The sequence below is a fragment of the Rattus norvegicus genome, chromosome 1 (assembly GCF_036323735.1).
Source record: "Rattus norvegicus strain BN/NHsdMcwi chromosome 1, GRCr8, whole genome shotgun sequence".
In the NCBI taxonomy this organism is placed as follows: Eukaryota; Metazoa; Chordata; class Mammalia; order Rodentia; family Muridae; genus Rattus; species Rattus norvegicus.
The window spans coordinates 200,472,854-200,482,673 of NC_086019.1; positions in this window are offsets into that span (position 1 = coordinate 200,472,854).

Sequence of the window (9,820 nt, forward strand, 5' to 3'; positions counted from 1 at the left end):
CACACTGTGTTTGATTTAGACGTAATCACCCTAGTTTAGAGAATGGCAGCTTTACTGCTCAATAAAACAAATTAATTGGCTCAACTGCCCTAGCCAGTGACTATGAGCTTGCATGTGTTTATCTGAAAAACAGGAAGAGATGGTGAAAAAAATTAGGGTTCAAAGCTCCCCATAGCATGCAAACTGAGGCTCTGGGCAGAGAGTGCAGCAGCCCCAGCCTTCGGCTCCTTGCTGGGAGACTCTGGCAACAAATGTGCCTGAAAACCATTTTAGGAAGTAACCATCCAGAGGGACATTTGTAGAGACTTTTTTTTAAAAAAAAAATCCTCACTTTGAGGAAGTGCTGTGTCTTTTTGGATATGGTCTTGGTCTCCCTATTTCTCCACAAAGACCCTTTGTGGACAGACTGGCTCCAGCCTCCAGAGTGGAGAAGCGAGGGGGAGCACTGTGGCTCGGCAGAGGGAGGAGTGATTTAATTGTCTGACTCCTTCTGTGCCAGAGAATATCAAACAGAAAGGAGCGTACAACAAGGAGCTCAATAATTAATTTCCGTGGTCCTCAGCAGCTGCCTTCTGCAGGCTTGCACTGCAGTTCTGAGCAAAGGTTGGGTTCTGAAGTCCCACTCATTAGCCACGCGATGTATGAAAATACCTGTATTTTCAAAAGGCGCAGTGACAAGAATGAAAAATTTCAGCTATTAAAAATATCCCAGTGTCAGGGACTTTTGTAGAAGAACAAAAACAGACAGATTCCCTCAGATAAATAATGAAACGAGTGGTTGTTGGGGGGTTAGGGGTCAAACCTCCCCTGTTGACTAAAACACAAGGTTGACTTAAAAGATTTTTAGAAGTTGCTCAAGGAGCTGGGCGTGAGTCTAGGTCTCTGTCTCCTAATAAAACAGAGTGGGCACCCTTAAATTTCCAGTGCCATAGCTGAATTCAAAGCACACATGTTTTAATAGGCTGGACATTGTCTTTGACACCAGCCCTGCAAAATGCATGTGTACTAGAGAGCATTGGTGAATAATTAAGGGTGGTGTCCCTGGCTCTGAGTTTACCCGGGAGTGTGTATTAAGATTTGAATAGTCTCAAACTAACTGTGTAGCTGTACTTCCAGAGCAGGGAACAGAAGAGCCATCTGGGCAGGACAGAACTGAAAGGGACAAGCATTCAGGACAGAGATCTGAAGTCTGTCCTACCCCTATCATCTCCCCAGGCTGAGCGATGGAAAGGTTTTCCTTCTGGAATTCTGATTAGCCTAACATGCATTTGTTCACAAGCTTAGGATTCAAACCTGGGTAATGTAATTTTTAGCACAAATTGTTCAATCACTCAAACATACAAACATTTCAAGGTAATTTCTGCAAATCCCCGTTGTGATCTAATTTCTTATTAAGTAGAATAAAGCTGTTTGGCGTTGCAATTAATCAACGTGGGGGTTGACAGAGCTCATGCAGTTGTGAGCTTTTTAATTTCAAAGGTCCTAGCCATGTGTTGTCTGCACACACAGACACACAGACACATGCATGCATACACACGCACACATGCACACACACAGACACACATACACAGACACACACAGACACACACAGACACACACAGACACACACACACACACACACACACACACACTAGGAGGATATGGAACGGTGCTGTTAAAGGTACACTCCTGTCAGAAAAATGACTAAATCCATGTTTAAGAAAACACATCCACAAAGGCTATATCAAAGGCTTTATCAACTACAAAATTGTCTAGTGTCTAACCATCAGTCAGATCACAAATCATGTAGACGAGTCTCTTTTTCCATTTGGCCAATCTCTTTCTTCAAAAAGGTCTCTCATAAAACTGAGGAGCAGTGGTATCCAGAGGAGGGCTAGGGCCATCTCTGGCCTGATGTCTCCATTTCCCAGATCTGTGCATAAAAACAGTTGTTACCCCAAAGCCTGCCAGAGTACTGCACTTCAGACCTCTAAGTGTTTGGGGCAAATGTTACCCAAATTCTAATAAATCCTTTGAAATGTTTGTGTTTACCTTCCAGTTGAGACTGATCAATAGACAATTTATGAATGACCAATCTTGTTCTCAGGGGCTGATAAAGGCAGCGCTGGGTAAATACTTATTGGCTGATTAAGAAACACTATAGTTGCAAAGGAATGCCTGTGTTCTTACTTAACAGGGAATACCACAATGCAGACAAAGGTTATTACATTAAAAGAAACAAATGACTGTCTTACAAGCAGAAGAAATGATGGGTAACAATTCTATAATCCAACCTTATTTTAACAAGGAAAATGACCCTTTAAAACATCCCAGAGGAAACAATGAAATTAGACCAGGTCACCAGTAGTTCTGAGAGGCAGGGTGTTTGAAAATCTTTTTCCCTTGGTTGGACCACTTTATGCTAATTCAGTTGCCTCTCTGTGATAAACAAAGCAAGAGTGAAGTACCTGGCATCACATGATGATGGGTCCCAGAGCTACAATTTAATACAGATCTAGTAATTCCATTGTACAGCATAGCAAGTTCATTTAGAAACAACAAATACTAAAAGCAACCAGGGTGGGATCACTAGCCTTATGCTATGGAAACACAGCCTTTAAAGCACAGAAACTCTATTATGTTTCAAAGGGCAAGCCTTGTTCAGAGAGTGAGAGGAAGCATGCAGCGTCATACGAAAATCTTCTGAAGGCCCAGAGGCTGAGGAACAGGTATGGTAGACACACAGCTATACAGTTATGCACTGAGGGAGGCTGCTGGCGGCTGGCAGTGGGCAGAATCCACTTGCAAGGCGTCAGGCCCTGTGTTTCGTGCTACCCTGCATATTCTTCTGAATACTTGGTAAGAAGGACAGTAAAGCGGCAGGGAACTGGGAGTCCTTGGTGACGCAGAGGTAGCTCCCTCAAAGATGGAGTAGGGACCAGGACCAGTCAGCTCATTTCTCTACGTGCTCCCCTGGCCCATTAGGGAAATGCCCTGCTCTGTACCTTAAATGGCATGCAAATGTTGAATTGCCTACGCGATAACTCCTCTTGTCCTAAGAGAGAGTTTCACACACTGGCATTCATTAAGGGTCAGACTGAAGGATTAGGTGGCTAACAGTGAGAGAGAACTACTCCCTTTGAAGCTATGCTTCACCTGTGGATGTTGGTTGGGTTATTCCTTTGCCCTTGGTGAGGAGAACTAACTTCTTTGCTACATAAGACAAGGAAGATAAACTAACTAAGACTTCCATAATTTTTTTTAAAAAAAATATGCAGTCTTAAATCGGCAGTAAAGATAAAATTGTTGGTATGGTCTGAATCCCATAAGAAGTGACATTTGGATTTTATTAAATTTGCCATCAGAGACTGTATCTACATGCACAACTGCTTCTTCAATTTTGATGAAATTGACTCAATTCAGGCAGCAGAAGATGGCTGACTCCAAGGCCTGACAGAAGACCCTTGTGAACTAATTATGTCTCTTGGGGTTACTAAGTAGTCTTTTGCATAGAAAAGACACTATGTCCTTTGTTCTGTATCTTGGCAAAAGTGATAATGCTTTTTACAGCCTTACTGGCTCCATAATGCTTGGGAACTGTGGTCAAGGAGTTTGTTCCGCCCACCTAGTTGAGGTCACATAACGTCTGAGAGCTTTGAATCCTGTGTCCAACTTTCTACTGACTGTGGAAATCAATTGACATCTAGTTAGGGAAGTCCTTGTCCCCTTGTGATATTAGAAGCCCAGAAACCATTACAATAGATCATATACAGATGCCATAAGTGTTATTGAGGTGAGGAGACCTAAGGCATGGAGGTCTCAGTAACCTCCTCAAACTACTTATATAGCTAGTGGTCTACCTGGTTGTTTGGCTTACAGAGAAAGTGACCACAGAGGAGTCAAGAGTGAGAGTTAAGGAACTCCCCAAATAGAAAAATGATTAGTAAGGGAGGAATTGGTTTAATAGCTCTAGGAAGTATGCCAGCCCTAGGATTCATGTTGCTACAGAGAGTCTTTGCAGGGGAGAGTCATTGCCATGCTAAGACAAATTAGTGGTAGGAGAGGCATGGAAACTCTAGGAAATAAGGCTTGACCTGCAGGTGATGGAGGTTATTACACTAATGAACAAGGTGGTCCAGGTAAGCTATTACGGTACAGTTCGGACCACAGGAGGGATACTCTGACATCCCCAAATAGTCTAAGAGTACTGACGTTTGGCCATGGGTTATAAGGAGGATGCCAAAGGCTTGAGCAGAGGTCTCGGGGTCTACAACGTGCCCACTATACTTGGAGGAGGAAAAATCAGGGCCGAAAAGTCCCCTAGGGCATCAGGAGAGGATTAAGAAAGTACCTCAAAGTGAGTGAGCCAGGCTGATTCTGAGATGGACTGCCAAGGGGGACTGGATCTCATACAGCCACATGGAAAGAGCTGGAAGTGCACATCTGCGTGCACTTGGGAATTAACCCAGTGCTGTTCATTGAGAAAGCTAACAGAAATCTTAACTCTCACACTTTTTAATTATCTAACTTAACTTGAGAATTCTTTAAAAGTACCATATAACCTCTATACCCTCACCAGATTGCTATCTTCTGTAACTCTGTGAATTGAGAGTAAGAATTCTGTAAGTTCCTGGGCTGGGAAGATGGCTCAGTTAAATAAAGTATTTGCTATACAAGCATGAGGACCTGAGTTGGATCTCCAGCAACCACAAAAAGCTGCCTATGAATCATTAAACAACACCTTCACAACTCATTGAACATTGGAGAAGTCAAGCTGGTGCCTGCACCGAGCCTTCACACCTACACGCTAGCTATTTGGTCCAGGAAAGAACTTTGCATGTTACCAAAAGTCAAACATAAGCACAAACCCAGCCACAAATGCTTTGATCTACAAAGTTGTCCCACCAGATCTGCTAGTGCAATGGTGACACAAAGCCTGTGAGAGCAAACAATTAGTATCTTATTTGACTAAAGACCCACTTCACAAGACAGAATTGATTTCTGACACTGCTTGGGTGACAAAGAACCTGACTAGATAGCCCAGGGGCCTAGGCTAGAACCAAATATAACTGTTCTTGTAGTGATGAAAGGACTCACAATGATATTCTGTTATACTCATAGATCAGTGCCTTGCTCAACCATCACCAGAGAAAACTTCCTCCAACGGCACATAGGGAAAATTACAGAGACCTAGATGTTATTCCAAGAGTGAGAGACCTTGGAACAATCATCCCTAAATGATGCCTTCATCAAATCCCTCCTCTCTGGACTCAGGGAATCCTGCAGAAGAGGAGGCAGAAAGCAGAGGTGACGGAGGACACCAAGGAAACAAGGCCCTCTATTTAAACCAACATGACTGATGCACATACAAAAGCACAGGGACCGAGGCAGCATGCGTGGGGTCTGCATGTGTCTCTACCAATTGGAATACTAGAGAAGTGGACACGTGCCACCATCCCTAACCCAGAAGCAATCTCCAATTGATAGCCATTTGCAAATTAAACTTTAGTTTCCTCCCAGGAAGTCTCACTGGGGAAACAACTACTCTTGAGGGCAGGCTGCGCGCCACAACTGATGACCAACAGAAAATGAAGTCAGTGGCGTCTTTGGAGGTTCTGTGTCTCAAGTTATGTCAGGAGTCTTTTATATTTTAGAATTTCATCATGTGTATATTCTTTCTTTTGTACCCTCCAGTTCCTTTGTGTAAATACTTTGGCTTCTAGTTTAATGTTTTGATGGGTTCCTGAGTATGCAAATGAGTGGGCGGTGCCTCTGTTTCTTGTGCCTTTTCTTGGACTCTTTTCCTTCCTTTTGTTTTGTCCAGTTGTGATATGGTAGGTTTTGTTTTATTTTATTTTATTATATCTTATTCTATTATTATTGAATAGAAAACTCTTTTCTAATGAGACTAAAAGAAGGCTAGGAGGAGCTGGGAGGAATAAAGGAGAAGAAACTATAATCAAGATAGATGTGAGGGGGAAATTTATTTTCGATATAAGGAAGCACAAAAATTAGGGTATGGAGCAGGAGCCACTGGGGAAGCTGAGACAGGAGAATTCCAGTCATTATAGCCAACCAGCAATCCCCAGGTTCAGTGAGAAATTCTCTCTAAGCTGGACAGTGATTGAGGAAGGTATTCAGTGGAATATCAGTGGACTGAGGAAGATATTGATCTCTGGTATCCACACACATCAGCCCAGACGCATGAGCATGTGTGTGTGCACACACACACACACACACACACACACACACGAACACACACACACACAAAATTTCTGCAAATCTTTTCATCAAAATCTTGTCTAATAAATGAAAGCCTGTGTTGTGGTTTGCCCTGGAGTTACCTGTATTTTGATGCTAATTCCACTGCCCCAAGGACGGCTGCCTAGTCCCGTACTCAGGAATCAGGTGACTTCACCAGAACCTTCTCCCCATTGAATTTGTAAAGTACAGGTGAGGGGTAGGTACAGGATAGAAGGAGGCCTGTCATTGGAGGCGAAGGAAGGATGGATGGGAGAGAAGTTTGAAGGAAGAGGAGGAGACTGGAATGGAAGGGAGGAGAGGAGAGGGAGAGAGAGAGGCCATGGCAGGACAATATGGCGGGTGACGTTAAGATTCCACGCTGTGCTTTTACAGGTTGTTACAAATGTTCTTAAGGGACGGATGGTACTGGGCTTTGTATGTTTAGGTGGGCAATTATATCTTACCAATTAGGTCAAAGATTATTGTGTTGTGTGTTCGTTTATGTGACCCTTTGAGTGTAGGAAAGTGTGTGGCAGCAGGAGACACTGGGCCGCCGCGGAGTTGGGATGTGTTTCCGCCAAGATATCTAGCAGACATCTTGGGGCACCGCGGTGTGATCCAGCAGGATAAAAGACAACAATCCTTTTTTTATTTTTTATATTTTTACAACAACAAGCCTGGGGATGTATCTTAGTTCTTGCCTAGCCCTAGATTTGATCCCTAGGACCACATTGTTCTATTCCTGTACTCTCAACCTTTAGGAGGTAGAGGCCAGAAGAACAGGAGCTCAAGATCACCTTTGACTATACAGGGAGTTTGAGATAACCCTATCCAACATAAGACCCTGTTTTTAAACAGCCAGAATTTCATTATGAAATTCTGCAACTTTTCCTCTTCAGAGCAATTGTTAGGGAAAAAGCCAATCACATCACCTCTCAGGGTTTTCATTAGTTTGCTAGGAAAATCCTTACTCCCTGCCTCTGACACTTCCCTGTATGAATATTCCCACTGACTTTCATGGTTCTGTAGCTTTTCGGTGGAGATGGTCACCTGATTAATTAGCTACAAAACTACACAGGAAACTATAAAGCAGACGCCCAATTGCATGGCTTGTGTAATGTATTGTTCATTCAGCACGCTGCGATGACACATTTGCAGGGGGTTTTATGCTCACAATTTCTAGCAAGGTGTTTCGAGCAATGTGTTTGGTAGCAGCAGGGACCACGCAGACTATACACTATCATCATCAACTCTGTCTTCACTACCCCATTCGGAGGGATGGAAGTGAATTGGAGACAGAGGGGGATGATTTGAGGATTCCAATACGTGTCCTGACTCCCATTTCCTGCCCTTTGTCAGGGCAGTGGCAAGAATCATGTTAAATGGGGGAAATGGTCTAGGTTGTTCTTTACCTAGAAAGCCACAGAGGGGTCATAGCAGGCACAGCTGGGAGACCACTCTCTGTCAGTGTTCACTGAGCTTTGGATTCTGTGCAGGAGAGTAACTCAGCATGCATTCTGCCTATGGGCTGGAGAGAGAACCAGAAACCACTCAGAGTGAATAGGGTTCCTGGCCAATAAAAACACTTTTCCAGCTGGAAGCCAAGGGCCACCTTTAGAAGGGGAGTCACTTAGAAGCAGACAGAACATCTCTGGAGAATGGTGGGTGTCACTGGAGACAGTCTCAGGATCAAGGGATGAATGGATTCCAGAAGTCTATTCTTCTGTGATAGCTATTTCCTTGTTCTCTGCCCAGCTCCCTGGACAGTTGAAAGGCTACTTTGTCTTTAGACATGACCCTGAGACGTCTGATTTAAGAGGGTATATTTTTTTCAATGGCCACTTGCACATCTGTGTCCCCTGACCCTCTGGGGGAAGGTGTTGTCTCCTGGCCACCCGTGAGAATGTATCCCAGAGCAAGGGTTGAGAGTGAACAGCAAATCAATAGCATTGCACACGGTGACACCTGGAGAACGACTGGAGCTCTCACCCGAAAATCCATTTTGACAGAGGGGCAACTTGACAGTGAGGTGACAGGCAAGCTGATGCATGAGGCTGAACACTGCTGTCGGAGTAGCATATGGAAGAAGTTGTGTAGATGCTGAGGGATAGAGCTGTGGTTCCCATCAACAAGCCACTGTATCCAAGTGAACACATCAATATGGGCTCAGCTGCTGTCAGCCAAGAGAACAGTACAGCCAGACTCTTACACAGAAATGCAATTCAGAGTCCCACTTTACCTCCTTTCTGCCTGCAGTAGCATCTTCTAGCGACTGGAGCTCCTTGTCTGTTGTACTAAATGGGGAGTGAATGGCCTCACAGTCTGGGAGACCTGTCCAGTTCCCTTTAAGTTAGGTGTCATTGAATGTGTGTCCAATAATCAGCTTGATGGTGGTGCAGCTGGCAGGGATGCATGAAAGTGTGGCTAGACTGTAAATGCAACTGTTTTAATTCAGAATCAGTAATGTTATTTATATTAGATGTCTACTTAGCTGGGACTTCCAGTATTTCCTTGTTCTCTCAATATATATATTCACGTGTGTGCATGCTGTACATATGCATAAGGTTCTCTGTAGAAGTCAGAAGTCAACTTTGGGTGACATTCTTCTTCTTCTTCTTCATTTTGGTTTTGAGACAGTCCGTCATTAAACCTGAAACTTACAGATTCAGATAGCCAAGGTGACCAATAAGCCCTAGGGGTCCTATCTGTCTCCCCAGGGCTAAAATTACAAGCTTGTACCATACATAGCACCCAGTACTTAAACAGTTGGGGTGGGCAATCCAGCTTAGATCCTTGTGTGTGCACAGGGAACTATCTTTCCAGAACCCCATTGTTCTCCATTTAAATGTCAGTTGTTCACACTGGAGAGTGACCAGCTATGGCTTTGTATTTCCCCACCCAGATATGCTCATCTTATGACAGGATCAAGGTTAGCAGGGTGCCCAGACAGTACCTACCATGGATCATGCTGGCTTCATTTCTGATGCCCTCTCAGCACTTGGAACAAGCCCACAATTCACCTGGACACCAGCTGAATAATTGACATCTGTCTGCACTGTACTTGGGTGAACACTTGCATAACTCGTTCAGCTACCACCCACAAATTGCCTCAAATACTTTGTGTCACAAGACCTACTGAACTAGAATTCTTCAATCTTTTAGTCCAGAAGGGTACACAACATGCCCTAGGTCATACAGTGGGCAATGAAGATAGGTTCCCATCATACCACTCTGGCTAGCTGCCAGTCCCGATATAGTAGCTGCTCACATGTCTGTCAGGCTTTGGATTTTAGAAATTTACTTCTTTGTATGAGAGTTCTTTCCAAACTCCGAACTAAAATTGGTATAAAGTTGACTTTGGCTAGCTTAGCCTCCTCCAGTATAAGAATTAACTTCTATTCCATGAACCTGCCATTTTCACATGCCGTCCACCAAGTGCCTTCTCTGATTCCTAAGTAGAAGAGGGAACCCAGCAGCAGGTGACCTCTTGTCATTGTGCCGCACATCTGGAGGTCAAAGGCTGCCTTCTACATCTCATGCTCGGGACCCGAGTGCTTCTGGTCCACTGTGCAGCCACAGGTGGTGCCACAACCAGTGT